The sequence below is a fragment of the Chanodichthys erythropterus genome, chromosome 10 (assembly GCF_024489055.1).
Source record: "Chanodichthys erythropterus isolate Z2021 chromosome 10, ASM2448905v1, whole genome shotgun sequence".
Lineage (NCBI taxonomy): Eukaryota > Metazoa > Chordata > Actinopteri > Cypriniformes > Xenocyprididae > Chanodichthys > Chanodichthys erythropterus.
Genome location: NC_090230.1, coordinates 38,434,787 through 38,451,749, shown reverse-complemented (window position 1 = coordinate 38,451,749; position 16,963 = coordinate 38,434,787). Strand labels below are relative to the sequence as shown.

Below are 16,963 nucleotides of genomic sequence, written 5' to 3'. Positions count from 1 at the left end.
ATCTGTCTGTCACAATATTGTGACAACATTTCCACAACTGACTGAGGAGGGTCATCCACCACCCCACCGCCAAAGCTGCGGAAAAACATTTGATCGTCACGATAAAGCAATTTGTTGTCATTTTTGTAAAAGCAAAAATTATAATTCCATAAAACTTCTAGGGATAAGCAAGCAATACATCATCTTTAAAAAAAAAAGAGATGAAAAAACAAAAGGCAAACAATGACAAAAATAAGCAAACAAAACATAAAAGCATCCAAAATCAAACAATAGCAATTTAAACAAAACATGGAGACGAAACAAAAAAATAATGAAAACAATGGCAATTTAAACAAAACATGGAGACGAAACAACAAAATAATGAAAACAATGGAAATTTAAACAAAACGAGGAGACAAACAACAAAATAATGAAAACAATGGCAATTTAAACAAAACATGGAGATAAAACAACAAAATAATGGAAACAATGGCAATTTAAATAAAACATGGAGACGAAACAACAAAATAATGAAAACAATGGAAATTTAAACGAAACGAGGAGACAAACAACAAAATAATGAAAACAATGGGAATTTAAACAAAACATGGAGATAAAACAACAAAATAATGGAAACAATGGCAATTTAAACAAAACGAGGAGACAAACAAAAAAATAATGAAAACAATGGGAATTTAAACAAAACATGGAGATAAAACAACAAAATAATGGAAACAATGGCAATTTAAACAAAACGAGGAGACAAACAACAAAATAATGAAAACAATGGCAATTTAAACAAAACATGGAGATAAAACAACAAAATAATGGAAACAATGGCAATTTAAACAAAATGAGGAGACAAACAACAAAATAATGAAAACAATGGCAATTTAAACAAAACATGGAGATAAAACAACAAAATAATGGAAACAATGGCAATTTAAACAAAACGAGACAAACAACTAAATATTGAAAACAATGGCAATTTGAACAAAACATGGAGACGAAACAACAAAATAATGAAAACAATGGCAGTTTAAACAAAATGAGGTGACGAAACAACAAAATAATGAAAACTCTGGCAATTTAAACAAAACATGGAGACGAAACAACAAAATAATGAAAACAATGGCAATTTAAACAAAACATGGAGACGAAACAACAAAATAATGAAAACTCTGGCAATTTAAACAAAACATGGAGACGAAACAACAAAATAATGAAAACAATGTCAATTTAAACAAAACATGGAGACGAAACAACAAAATAATGAAAACAATGGCAATTTAAACAAAACATGGAGACGAAACAACAAAATAATGAAAACAATGGCAATTTAAACAAAACGAGGAGACAAACATCAAAATAATGAAAAAAATGGCAGTTTAAACAAAATGAGGCGATGAAACAACAAAATAATGAAAACAATGGCAAATTAAACAAAACATGGAGACAAAACAACAAAATAATGGAAACAATGGCAATTTAAACAAGACAAGGAGACGAAACAACATGATGTAAATAAAATGATGTAAATGAAAACAAAATAAGAAACAACAAACAATGAAAAACAATGTAAACTCGAACATAACAAGGTGAACTATGCACCTTGCAAACATAATCATGCAACTGACTGAAAGTCTCAATTTGATAATGGGTCTCATGAAACTTCAGCAGAACAAATTTCTGCATAAATCATTCATAGAAAAACATGACACATTCAGTTTATTAGTTAATTCTCACGTAAATTGTATTGAATGGCGTACACATTGTATTTCATGAATCAGGTCTAATGTACACATACACGTCTAAGATTGATTCATAAGTGATAAAAACATATGCACTGCTAAAACTGAAAAGTATTAAACGAAAATTTAAAATGACAACATGCACTGGCTGTGTGGCTTTCTGAGCACCAGACGCATCTTTATTTGTCTGGCAGTGGCCCTGAATGACCTCTGACCCCTCTCCTTGCACTGGGGGGTGTGTGAGAGTCGTGACCCTATCATAGAGGGGTGCTGGGCGGCGACAGCCCACCACATACACCATTGATTACGAGCTTAATGCACAAACTTGCCACGTCTGTTCTACTGCAATGCAGAGCTCCGAATGCGCACACACATACATAAAGCGTGAGAGCTCACAAATCCACATAGATTCAGTGTTTTAAACTCACACCATCTTGGGCAGCATCTGAACACAGGTTTGTCGATACAAGTGAGCAGTGTACAGGTTCGAGTCTATCACATCCTATCGTGGAGAAGCATGTATTTGTGAGTGTGTGTGGGGAATGTTGGTGGGATCAGCAGGGACCGAAAGGGAATGATGGTGATCAATCAACACACACACACACACACACACACACACACACACACACACACACACACACACACACACACACACACACACACACACACACACACACACACACACACACACACAGAAGCCATCAGCAGAGCGCTGTCACCACACAGTACCAGACAGCACACACACAAATGTAAAAGACACAATGAATGCTAGACAGAAGTGAAAACACCATAAACCACTATGCTAAGAGAAACATATTAAGTTTGACATCCGTCTCTAATTAAACTCTGACTTTACAAGCCTTCAGGCACACTTAGAAATCCCTTATTTCTCCTAGTTTCGAACACAAATCTAGCAATTTCCAAACTCAATGATTCATTTAATTCACAGCCAAATATTTTTAAATTACAGCTTTTACATCTTGTGAAGAAAATGTGAGTAGCAATTGCCTGTGCAAAACTCACCTTCTCTATGCCAGGGTGTTGCTATGCAGTTGCTAAAGGTGTTCTGAGTGGTTGCTAGGGAGCTGCTGAGGTGTTCTGGGTGGTTGCTAGGGCACTGCTGAGGTTTTTTTTGGGGGGGGGTAGTTGCTAGGGTGCTGCTAAGGTGTTCTGAGTGGTTGCTAGGACGTTGATGAGGTGTTTTGGGTGTTTGCTAGGGTGTTGTTGAAGTGTTTTGGATGGTTGCTAGTGTGTTGCTAAGGGGTATGTGGTGGTTACTTGAGTGTAGCCAAGGTGTTTTGGGTGGTTTCTTACTATCTCAAGTAATAAACGCCAACCTGAAGTCTATATGGCTCGGTCCTTTCTTCAATGTACATCTATGGAATTTCTTCACCCGGTTTATTGTCCGGCAGTTAAAAATTATACGTCTGGTTGCTTAGAAAAGGAAACGGCATCTCTCCTCAAAATGCCAAAATGTAATTTAAATGGATAGTTCCCCTAAAAATGAAAACTTTGTCATCATTTACTCACCCACATGTTGTTTTAAACCTGTATGAGTTTCTTTCTTCTGTTGAACACAAAAGAAGATATTTTAAAGAATTTTGGTAACCAGACAGTTGACAGTAGTCTTTGACTTCTATGGTTCTATTTCTATTTGATTTCTACTTCTATTTTTTTTTCCTACTATGGAAATCAACGGCTACCGTCAACTGATTAACAACATTCTTTAAAGGGGATGTCTAATGCTATTTCATGCATTCTGACTTATTTACACTGTTAAAAAATTGGATTCTCTTACTAAACATGGCCAAAGTTTCAAAAAAATGAGTTGGACGTTTGATGGAGTCATCTGTGCCAAATACAATCCTTCAGGATTCGTATAAGTTTCGCATAGTTTTTTTTTTTGAGTATGGCCCTGTATGACATCATAAAGGGCAGAATTCCTTGTATGGGCACTTCTCCTGGAAGAGCGCGCGCACACAGCAACCAGAGCGAGAACGATTATATCTGATTATATCTGCCTTTTATAAATCTGATAAAACTAAAGACTCTTCAGAGATATAAAGGATGCAATACTACTCTATAGGTACTCAAGATTAACATGAGATTGGCAGAAACTGTGTGTGTTATGTACCCTTTAAAATAACTTCTTTTGTGTTCAACAGAAGAAAGAAACTCATACGGGTTTGGAACAACATGAGGGTAAGTAAATGATGACAGAATTTTTATTTTTGGGTGAACTATCCCTTTAAGATGTCATTCATACCTGTAGCACAAACAATGTGGGATGAATTACATGTTGAACTGTAATACTTAGTGTTAGGGGTTTATACAAATCTAATTACAAATCTAAATCTGCTAACACCTCAATACTATGTATCATGTAATGATGATAAACTCACAAATCCAGAACAATTCAGTAGGGTTAAGTTTTATCCAACATCTTTAAATCATGAAAACCCAGAAGACCCTTACAGAGAACATCTAAGTGCACAGACACACATATGTACACAGCATTCAGGTCTGCTGAACGCAGGTCTTTAACTGCTATAACATCTTGTCTGACTGGCTAGCAGCCCAGCGCAAAGGCCCCGCCTATCCGAATCAAACTCATTGATCTCTCATGCAGGGTCAGAGGTCAAATGCGTATTGACTGGAAAAAGTGTCATCAGCAGCAGCGCTGCCCTGACTCCAGACAGATCAATAGCACCTCTGTCTGCTACGCTTAGATTACTCTTATTCATCCGTCATAAATCTCAGCACCTCATCACTACAGTAACGTCTGGCTGCTCCTGATGCAGCTGTGACCCTGTTAAGGTCGACAGCGGTCTGGGACCAGTAGGTCAGGTTCATCAGTACTCTGCTCCAGTGCACAAGGGGCAAAAGGGTAGACGGCCAATCACAGACCTTCTAATCAGAATCAATGAGCAGGCTTTGGTCACACGTCTAGAAGAATCAGACAGAATTGGATGACAAAAGACATCTTAGATTATGGCACAACGATGAATTTAAAGACAATATTATATTTTCGTTATGTGCACGATTCGTCAGTGCATTATTTCTGGACACAAAAAAATGTCTTAGATCAAATGTTTATATGTGAATAAAAGCCTAAATTCAATCTGTTCATCATATAAAGCGATCGAGTCTCCTCAGAAATTTTGGTCTAAGCCACTCAGTTCTTATGGATTAGTTTTCTGATCTCTTTATGAACTTTATTTGACTTTTTGAACTTCAGTTGCATAGCTGTCTATGGAGGGACACAAAGCTCTTAGATTTCATTAAAAATATCTTAATTTGTGTTCTGAAGATGAACGAAAGTCTTGCAGGTTTGGAACGACATGAGGGTGAGTAATTAATTACATATTTTTAATTTTTGGGTGAACTAACCCTTTAAGTCCTGACCTATGTAATTTCCCACTGAATATTTTGGAAGTTAAATGGATTGCAAATGTCATTTCAAGGTAATCTGTGAATTACATATTGCAATACATTTTTGCAAACAAAGCAAACACATTTGTTTACTTCAGAAGTAATTTGAGCTTTGAGCATAACATTTTATGATAAATGTGTTTGCTCAGCAAAATGCTGATAATGATGGAAAATGTACTCATTATAGCAACCCAACAATGCAAGAAAACCATGTTTACACGAGAAATTATCAGTTTGTCTTGACATCAAAAGGTAACATATGTACAGACTAAATAAGCTGAAAGAATGGCAATACAAGTCTGTACATATAGAGCAAAATAGCGGTAACAGAAATCTAGGTGTGTTGGTCAAATCATTGACAAGCAAGAACATTTTAAAGACAATCATGATCTTACTTGAAGTTTTCAGCTTTTTGAGCATAATCGGTGTAAGACTGTGCACATAAACAAAAGCAAAAAGTCTGTTTCTGGCGATTTGCAGAAACCTCAAATGAGAATGTCGCAACAACAGTTCATCGCTTGAACTGACTAAGAAAACCCTCCAGGACACTGGTGTTCTCTGCCTTTCACCGGACCCATGCCTCACTGAAACAAAAGCTTCAGCTTTCTCCCGATCAAATCCACTAATTTATTTGTTCAGCCATCGCATAAATCTAAGCACAGCTGTAACCAACGAGTTGCAGCTCGACTCGGCTGCCAGCTGGACTTGGTTTTGCTGAACCAGCAGGATTTCAAGCCGGGTTTGCGCCGCTACATCTGGAAGAGTCATCCGAGAGCAGAGGTGAAGGCGGAAAAATCCCTCCTAAAATAAAAGCAGCTCGACTCCCTCTGTCAGTTTAAACAGGAAAGTATGGAAAACAAAACGACGGGCTTTCCCTTCAATTCAACGTACCCAAAGTTCACCCAAAAATGTAAATTATTTACTCACCCTCATGCCAATCCAGTCTTGAATGACTATCTTGCATCTGTGGAACACAATATATAAATTTTTGAAGAACATCCAAGACACTTTTTTGAATTTAATAAAAAAATTAATGAGGACCGGGGCTGTTAAGCTCCAAAAGTACCATAAAAGTGCTTCATACAACTCGCATAGTGTTCTGAAGTCATATGATAGCTTTGTTTGAACAACAGATGGAAACTGAAGTTGTTAATCACTGAAAATCCTGAGTTCAAGTAGTGATGTTTGATTCATGAATGAATCATTGTTTTGAGTCAGATTTTTTTCAATGAATCAGTTGATCTAGTTCACAGAAGTAATCTGAATGATTCATTAATTCATTCTTCAGATTCAACTCATTGACTAGATCCAATCACAGCAGTTCACTGGAAGGGAACATTATTAGTGAATAACAACGTAAAGGGTTAGTTCACCCAAAAATGCAAATTCAGTCAAATTCTGACTAATTCATATGAATTGAGAGGTTAAGTCCAAATTTTTTGAAGAGGCACAATTGCTTTATACGCTGAACAGACTGAATTTTACTGTCTTTTACTCTGATATAAACATTCATCAACTCACACATCAGTTGTGGTAAACAGAAGCTCAAGCATATTTGCTTGATGTGCGAGAACCAATGAGGTTTGTGTTACGCAGCACATTTGAGCTTCCATAAGAACCAATGAGGTTTGTTCATGTTCACTGATCAATGTTTATATGTGAATAAAAGCCTAGATTACATCTGTTCATATAAAGCCATCGTGTCTCTTCAGAAAATTTGGACTAAAAAGCTCAATTCATATGGATTAGTTTTACGATCTCTTTATGAATTGTTTGAAGCGTCAAAGTGGTAGCTGCATGAACTGTCAATGGAGGGACAGAAATTGCTCAGCTTTTATTAAAAATGTCTTCATTTATGTTCCGAAGATGAACAAAAGTCTTATGGGTTCGGGACAACATGAGGTTGAGTAAATGATGACAGAATTTTCATTTTTGGGTGAACTATCCCTTTACATTTCAATCTGTTCTTCACATAAATCATTTCATATGACTTAAGAACATGTGGAATATACTGCAAGAGTCATATGGACTACTTTTCTTGCATCTTTTTTGAGCCTTGACAGTCTCTGTCCTCACTGACTTTTGTTATATTAAAAGAGAGTTTTCATCTTTGTGTGAACTATCCCTTAAAGAGTTTCGACTGCTGTTTTCTATAAATTAAATCCTAAAAGCCTAAGCAGAATTCAGATGTAAGCTGCATGAAGGTTTGGCTGACAGAGAAAGACAGCTGACACCCGACTAAAGGGGGCTGAAGTGGACTTAAGCCTTGGGTAGAGGAGCCGCGTCTTTTCAAGCTTTAGAGGGGCCACGCTAAGCTCGTTCCAACCCTGTCGTCGTGTGAGAGGGGAATCAATGACGGAGACTCTTACGCTTGCCCATTGAATCCTCGTTTATTTCACTGCTCATTTGTCTGTGCTTAATTGATAGCAGTTAAGTCCCTTTCACCATGTTGGCTGCGTTGCTGTGGGGCCTATGTGTGCTTACAGGGGCTTTCAGGCCAGACTAAAATACTTCATGAACACTGGGCCTCACAGACTGCAGGCGTTCATGCTGGAGACCCACCAACACAAGACGCCGGACAGACATATGAGGCTGTAAACTGCATAGCTTCAACACGCCACTGAAAAATGAGAACAAAAGCTTTTAAACCCAAATTTTGGGGGCATACTTCATAGGAAAACCTATTCTTGAGTTTTGAATGCCAAAGAAATGTTTGCTGCCAGATACTCAACAATTCTTGTGAACATTCCCAAGCAAGGAATTCTGAGTTTTTAAATGGATTAATCACATTTCTAAAATACTAAATTATCTGAGACAAGCTATGTAGAGGTAATCCATTTCTTAAAGTTGCTTTATGACATACAGGGCTCTACAACCGCATACATACTTCATAAATATGAGCTTCACAGTAACATTAACTGGCCAAAGATGCTATATAGGCATACACTACCATTAAAAGTTTGGGGTCTGCAAGAATTTTTTTTAAAGAAATTGATACATGATAATATTCAGCATAGATGCATTAAATTGATCAAAAGTGACAATATATTTCTACTTCAAATAAATGCTGTTCTTCTGAACTTTCTATTCATCAAAAATCTAGTAAAAAACTGCATCAATCTTTCCACACAAATATTAAATATTAAATCACAGAAAAAAATTACATTTTAAAATTTATTAAAATAGAAAACAGTTATTTTAAATTGTAATAATATATCAGTATAATAAAATAAAATATTACTGTTTTTACTGAATTTTTGATCAAATGAATGCAGTCTTTGTGAGCATAAAAGACTTGCAAAAACGTATTGATCCAAAACCTTTTAACGGTAGTGTATAAAAACTGTTGAACTAGTAGGTCTGGAACCACTCAACCTGGATTCTTGTCTACGACTATACTCCAGGGCAAAAGAAGAAGAAGAAAAAAAGGCCTAGCCAAAAATGGGAAAAAAATTTGTGATCTTTTAATGGTCTTAACCATTTTAATCTCAAATCACTGGTCAGGAAATTAGCAAGAATTGCACAGATACTGTAGATACGTAAAGTAACTTAGCACAGAATAGACTTCACCAACTTGCAGACAACTTTTTACAAGAAGAAGAGTCAGTGTTGTTCCACTCAATGTAAATGGCAGAAGTTGAAAAAATGTCTCAAAGTTCATTTGAGTTTGACCAAATATCCACTATAGTGTTCAAATCTGGACTCTGACCAGGGCAATACATGAGCCTGATGGACGTGTTGTCAAACCACTTGTTGGTTGTCTTTGCAATTTGGGAAGGAGCATTGTCTTGTTGAAAAATAACATCTGATCATTCCTCTTTAGAAAACAACTTTTTATTTGTGGGAAGCAAGCCATTCTGCAATATTCTCCTGTACTCAAAAGCATTAAATGACTTTTAAATGTCCAGTCTAAGCAACTAGTTAAAATAACCTAAAATATAATAATTTTACTGTTTCACTTCCTATTTTAAAACAGTATGCATTATACAGTATAAACTTTGCAGTTTTTAGGAAACAGTGAGCTAGTATTCCAAACATAGCCCACATCAACCACTTCTTCAATTTTTAGGAAGTGACATCAGTGCTGATTATTAGAAAGGCCACCGGATCCAGAAACCAACAACACTGATGCTGTACACTACAGTTTAGAAATTCCATTTCACACTATTTATGTCTTGGCCCTCTAAAAATCCCTTTAATCCTCAACGATCCAGGAAGCAAAATTAAACCTGGATGACAGATCATAGGAAATGAATTTCTCATTCTAACAGCCGAAATCTCATGTTATATATAACCCAAAGAACAAACAATTATTGTTCTCTAAATGTGGTTCAATTTGAGTATACAGGTTTCCTGCTTTCAAGGCATGTTCAGAACTACATTTTCAACTAGTTATTGTGTTGACTGAACAATTAATGAGTCTAAATGTAGTAAAGAATTAAAGATGCAACTTTTCCAAGAGCATTTTTCAGTGCAAGAGCTACAGCACAGCAGCTGTCAACACACTAATTAAAACACTGTTACAAAAAATATCAGAGATAAATATAAAAACATAAAATATAAAAAGATAAAAAGAAATTCTAGATAAACCAGTTGAATAGTCAACAATTGCGACCAATCCCTGTTGTTTTTTTTCTCTCCAAATATCCAATGCAGTCTGATTATAAACAGCCATCACAAGCGTCTCAGGGGAAAAAAGACTGATATGCAGCAGTGATGATAAAACACAAGACAATTTGACATCACACTGTTAGCTGAAAGGGATACTGGGTGGTTTCTGTGGTGGTTCCTGCTGTCATTTTAGTGATGGTGTATTACATTACTAAAAATATGCTGCATGTCTTCTGTCCAACAGCAGATACGAACAACACAGTAAATGATAATGAAACTGACAGCCTGTCCCATCCTGGAGGAACAGGAAACATCAATTATCTGTATGACTCTGAATCATCTGTGGGCTGCTGCATCTATCTCTTGAATTTATGTATTCAAAAGTGGAAAAAGCGAAGATATGCTGTAATAATCCAATGGATACCATTTAGAAGGTTCCCACTTTGTGGAAAGGAGGAGTCTTGCTTGATGAATTGAGTGTACTCCAGGGAAAGCTAGAAGGTTGTACAGTTAACTCCCATGGTGTCATTCGAAACCATACAACCTACTACCTCAGCCTGGATGCACACGTCCACACTGCTGTTCCTCTGGACCTCCGGGAGCAAAAAAAAAAAAACATCTTCTGTCCTTTCAGAGAAGGAATTATTCATTTTTTTTGTTTGTTTTGCATTTGCAAATTGTCAATGCATTATCCATTTACAGCAGCGGTTCTCAAACCTTGAATGGTCCATGATTTTATTTGCTATTAAAAAAATAAAATAGATTATAAAGAAGTAAAATTGATAAAAAGCACCAACACTGAATTTATAGACTGATTAATCAGCCCAAAACAATACATGGACTGATGTTAACATTAATGATGTTTCTGCTGTCCCATGTAGTAAAGCATGCAAGAAGTGTATGATAATTTTAGTTAGCAAAGTAGCAGTCTGATTCATTCCAATTTAATAAGAAAAAAAAGAAAAAGAAAAAAACAGATGTCTGACAAAATTATGGATTGGTAAAAGTGAGGCTATTTATTAAAAATAAAATATAAACTAAGCGTAATTTGTGCACTACCAAACCTGGTAGCTGTTTTTAAGGGTTATTCAACCAAAAAATGAAATTTCTGTCATTAATTACTCACCTTCATGTCGTTCCAAACCTGTAAGACCTTCATTCATCTTCAAAACACAAGTTAAGATAATTTTGATGAAATCCGAGAGTTTTTTTTATCTCCCATAGAAAGCAACGTATGTACCACATTCAAAGTCCAGAAAGACATCTTTAAAATAGTCCATGTGACTACAGTGGTTCAACCTTAATGTTATGAAGTGACTACAATACTTTTTGTGCGCAAAAACAAAACAGAAATTAACAACTTTATTCAACAATTTAGTCTCTCCCCTGTCATTCCCCTACATTGTTTACGTTGCAGCGCTCCCAGGTTCTACGACAGAACGGCAACTCATTATTGGCCGGCTCCTGCGTCAGCACCGCACGGATGCATCGTGCTGCTCATGTGGACAGCGTTTGCTAATACTGAATCGTCTAATACTGAATACTGTTTTTGCACACAAAAAGTATTCTCGTCACTTCATAACATTAAGGTTAAACCACTGTAGTCACATGGACTACTATTTTAACAATGTCTTTACTACCTTTCTGGACCTTGAATGATGGTAATTATGTTGCTTTCAAAAAACTCTTGGGTTTCATCAAAACTATCTTAATTTAAGTTCCGAAAATGAACAGAGGTCTTACGGGTTTGGAATGACATGAGGGAAATATACATAATGATGGAAATTTCATTTTTGGGTGAACTAACCCTTAGGCAGTTGGTGGTTTCTGCATGCTTTTAATGTTGTGGCCTGAAAAAGTTTGAGAACCACTGCTTTGGCGAGTTCAAAGAGTGCGCTGAGTTCACCACAGTGACAGAGACCCACAGAATCGAGCTTGGGTTGCCGATTACGCCACAAGATCGGATCTACGGGTTTGTGACAAGTGGTCAAAGCTTCTCATGAAACCCAATCCCGGGTCATACTCATGTTCCCGTTTCTTTGTGGATGAGCTATCAGGTCAGATAAACCACAGCAATATTCCCCTGCATGAACAAAACACTGTAATGGAGTGTAATATAGAGATGGGAGAAAGACAAAAACATCATCCACTGACCTGGCTGAGTTTCAGTGGTGGAGGAGTATCCGCATATCTGCTCTTGTTTTTTTTTTGTACTGGGAAAAGAAAGAAATCACAACATTAGGAAACATCTTCACAGTTAAGAGTCTATAGCTCATACATACAGTAATTCAATTCAGCATTCTGCAGAAAATGTAAATTAAATGAATACATTTTGTTTCCATAGTATGAAATATCTCTAAGTGAAAGTGATATTTATTGAGAAAATGGTAGGGAGGGACCTTATTTTTTCCATCAGGAATTGACTGAATGAGGAAAAGTGGTTTCTACAGTACAGGTTATTACAGGGGAGGAGATGAAAAATAAGAGGGCTTGATGTCACCTGAAAAGGAAAGTCATTTCAGAGGCGGAGCAAATCATTACATTTTGATGAATTTGATGAATACATTTTTTTTAGAATAAGCAGTCGGGATAAATGTTTGTCCAACATGTTGGGCAGTTTTTTTTAATCCAACTATTGTTTAAAAATTACTATATGGCTGGCTTAAGAAGAACCTAAAATCAGACATATATTTCCAACATAATTTTAAGCAAGCAATACAGTAATTTTTAAACAATAGTTGAGTTAAATAAAACTGCCCAACATGTTGGACAAACATTTAACCCAACCTCTGGTTTGCTGGGTTAAAATAACCCATTTTTAGATTTTAGGACAGGTACTCTGTTTGAACAATCAGACAAACATCTAACACAAAGGAATCTAAATAAATCATAAGATAATGCTTCACCCATCATATTTTCACTTCAGTCAAACAGTGAATAATTAGATGGTTACACAAACAGTCTGGCTAGAAAATATTGAAAAGTTTGGCAGAAACAGCTTGTTCAAACACATCCCTGCAAGAGAACGCCATGCGTGACTGTCTGCTAGATCAGGGTGAGCTTAGACAAGAACACAGTGGTTTTAAAAGACAACATAAAAGCTGTTAAGGTGGTAAAAGTGAGCGTTTCACAAACAACTGCTGTCCTTTGACTGCCTCACCTGCTTACTGATGTTCATCAGACGTAAACGCTCAACTCACAGTACACTTGAGCCATGCCGAAGTGGGCGGTGGTTTTTACACCCATTCATTCTCAGAATCATGACTTTTTTGGAGTTTCGGAAACAGTTTGTGCACCATCTTTACTCCACCAAAAACAACCTGTGAGAATTAACAAAAGGCACTGATACCAAAATAATTTCGATAAAAAAATCAGAAAGTCTGCGGAGTCCGCCATTTTCTCAGCAAGGAAAAGACAAGAGAGGAAAAAAGAGAAAGAACTCTCACTAGCATCGCTTTCCAAGTTTCTCCCTTTCTGTCCTGGCACCTTCACAAAACCTTCACCAGCGGGTCACATGACGCTGCTCGAGCCCAGAAGCATTCAGCTGATGTTGAGTAGACATCTTTTGTCTAAAATAAAACCTTTCGCCGAGCATTCCACAAAAAAAATACCTTCTTGGGGGGCTGAAAAGGGGTGGCGTTGGAAGTCATGGCAACCTCTACCTGGCACGATGCCCATCGTAAGGACAAGAGGACATGGAAATCAGCTGAATTCAAACAATGATGCTAAGTCACTCGGAAGATAAGAGATGAGGAAACGTCTTAATATTTTAACGATGCTTTTCGAGTAATTCTTGACCGAAGCTGCACTGGAATGCAGTGAAGAGTGCATTCGCTTGCAGACGGTAGTTCAGAAAAAAACGCCCCATCAGACTACGTGTCTCCTGTGCGTGTGAATGGAGTGACTCAGTGAAGCTTTATTTCAAACACACAGACAGCGATTCATCATCCATCCGTGAGTCATAATTGTAGTTTGTAGATTGTAGTGGGCTGATGAAGTTTCCCACTAGGGCTTTATAAAGTGTGATAGCAGACTTAGGGGGGGCACATATGTGGGCGTTTCCTGCATCTCGTTAAAGCCGCGCACATGAGATCACAGATGACCTCTGTATAGAATCTCTACAGCCTCAGAGTTAAAATGAGGTGACAGCAAGAGGAAGTAACTACAGTTAACAGGGGAACTTACTATAATTTCACTACAGAGTAAGGTCTGGATACCAGAGTTTGAATTGAATTAAAGCTGCAATATGTAACATTTTTGCAGTAAAATATCCAAAAACCACTAGGCCACTGTTATATATTTTGTTCAGTTGAGTACTTACAATATCCCAAATGTTTCCAACTATTTGTAAATCATGAGACAAATCGCAATTTTAACTAAGGATCCGGGACGTATGAGTGAGTCGCCTGTCAATGGCGTCATATCCGCGTTATGGAAACACCAAAGATGCTTTAACATATATTACATGTGGGAATACAGACAAGGGAACAACTGTTTTGATACATTTATAGACAAGAAACTAATTATTGTTATATAGCTCAACACATTTAGTCTTTTTGTTTAATTCTAATTTTCTTGATTTTTTGCGAGTACCATGCTTTTGTCAAGTAGCTAACATAGCATAATCATTTATTTTCAGTAACAGTAATACATAATTTTCTCCATCATACAATACGTTTTAAAATTAATCGCATACCATTTATCAACACAAGCCATTCAGCATTTAATATGATATTCTAATATCGATCTATCTTACTGCAGTGTGCAACAAGTGTCTCACAGCAGCCGCCGAGCGAACGCACAGAGTAACGTTATAACATCATTTTCAACACACTCAAATGTATCTAATATGATAAACAGAGCTGTGTTACCTCACACTCATGAAGCAGCGACAGCGACTGTGTCATAATAAAAGTTCCGCTGCTCATGAGGTGTGTGTTGCATTAGTCTCTCATTAACAATCGCTCCAGCTCCTCGTTCAGCTCCCACAACACTCGGCCCTGCTCTGCTTCATACTACAGTAACGTTAATAATCACATCCATGAACGTGATTTCTGCCCCTGTGTCCTATCCCGATTATTTTCCACCAGCTGTGAGATGAAGACCACTTGTCCCAAGATTCCGCGCTCAAACTTGGCGTCATCAACCTACGCCTTTGTTTTGAATAGGCCTCTAGCGGACTAAAAAACTACATAGTGCACCTTTAAGAATGCCTCAAATTCCTGAATTTCAACTGAGAACGACAGAAAGCGATAGAACGATCGATCGATAGAAAGCGATAGAACGATCGATCGATAGAAAGCGATAGAACGATAGATAGATAGATAGATAGATAGATAGATAGATAGATAGATAGATAGATAGATAGATAGATAGATAGATAGATAGATAGATTGATTGACAGACAGATCGACAGATAGATTGGGTGTGTTCACACTTGTAGTTCGGTTCACTTGGTTTGTTTGGTCTGGACCAAAAACAAAAAACATTTAGGGTGCTTTCACACTAGCACTTTTGGTGCACACCCTTTGGTCGACTGGATGGTATGAACACTGTCTTCCGAACTCGGGTGCGCACCTGTGAATCGTACCTTAGTTCCTTTAAAAGGGGTGGTCTGGGGTACAGTTAATGTGAACTCTGGTATGGTTCGCTGCTGATATGAATGCAATCATACTAAATTACGGAAGTGAACCGCTATTATTGACATATGATTTGATGCAAGCAGAGAATGTCATTTCTGCTGGATTCCCACGTTCTTTAGAGCATTTGCAGTACATTTGCAGCAGATAGGCGCAAGTGCCATTTTGTACTGAAGCTTTGGATACAAAACCAATGGTTCAAAAACAAAAATATAAAAATGAGGTGAGCACCACTATGCATTTTGCTGCCTTCTCCTGCGCTGTCTTTACCGGGCAACAGGGTAAACAGCTGCTGCTTTGATGACGCAAATGCACCGCAGTTCGGAACCAAATAATTTAATCTGAACAAAGTCCAGTGGGGGCAGGGGCAGGGGCAGGGGGAGCAATCAAACTCGAGTTCGGACCAGGCAATCGAACCAAGTGTGAAACCACCCTTAGTCCTGGTCTGCTTATCTTTCACATTGGCAACCTGATGCTCGTCTTGCACTAGCTCTGCAATGCGCCACGCATTACATAGGAAAGGTTAAGCGTGACGTAGGCGAAAGTACCATGGTAGGGTGTAAAACACTGTCTCATTTTCTTCTCCAACTTCAAAATCATCTGACATTGTTTTACCTTTTTTTGTAAAGGGCGTTTGACTTAGTCTTTGCACGTTCACTTTGTAAATACTTGCTTGGTACTTCCACCTACGTCACAAGTGACCTTTCCAATGTGAATATGTAATGCGTGGCACATCACAGAGCAGTGCAAGATGAGCATTTATGGTTAAAAAAGTATATATATTTTTTATTCTTTTAGAAAATGACCAATCATTTGACTAGATAAGACCCTTAATCCTCATCTGGGATCATGTAGAGCCCTTTGAAGCTTCACTGAAACTGCAATTGGAACCTTCAGCCTGTTGGTATCCATTGAAGTCCACTATATGGAGAAAAATCCTGTAATGTTTTCTTGACAAACCTTAATTTCTTTTTCAATGAAGACATGAAGATCTTGTATGACATGGGGGTGAGTAAATTATCAGGAAATTTTAATTCTGAAGTGAACAAATCCTTTAAGTGTTCGAATATTGTATGGGTCCACTTTAAGCTTCACCATAAACGTCAAGAACTCTAGATTAGAAATCAGACCTGCTGGAACTAATTCGGTTAAAGGCCATGTCACAGCTCTTTGAATCTTTTCTTGGACACACAAGTGCACTTAAAAGTGCCTCACTGAACTGAACATAAAATATGTCATGACATCCTAATGATCTCTCGGTCCAGAGCAGCAACAGACCAAGATGGAAAATTTCACACAAAAATCCACACAACCCTGAATCGCCTACAATTCCACTCATATTACTAGATGTTTCGATCTGATCACCATGAACTCATCCACCCTTGTTCCTGGATGGATGAATTTCTCAACACACTCTGACAGCAGACAAACAGTCAGCAGATCTGCATCAAACCACAAGAGATGATCTGTTCAAGTTGATGCATGTGAGTATATATTGGTGTGGCCCTGTGCACACAAAAAGAATGAACTGGGAAAAGATGATATCTAAAT

General features: G+C 37.4%; 1 long non-coding RNA gene across 2 annotated transcripts in view; it reads right to left on the bottom strand.

Moving 5' to 3' along the window:
* Positions 1–16,963, bottom strand: part of LOC137028625 (uncharacterized) — a 63,712-nt gene that overhangs the window by 9,775 nt on the left and 36,974 nt on the right. For both annotated transcript variants that reach the window (XR_010896181.1, XR_010896182.1), the window contains exons 2-3: positions 11,928–11,986; positions 6,090–6,126 (exon numbers count right to left, since the gene is read on the bottom strand). This is a non-coding gene — a long non-coding RNA (uncharacterized lncRNA). The remainder of the gene's footprint in view (positions 1–6,089; positions 6,127–11,927; positions 11,987–16,963) is intronic.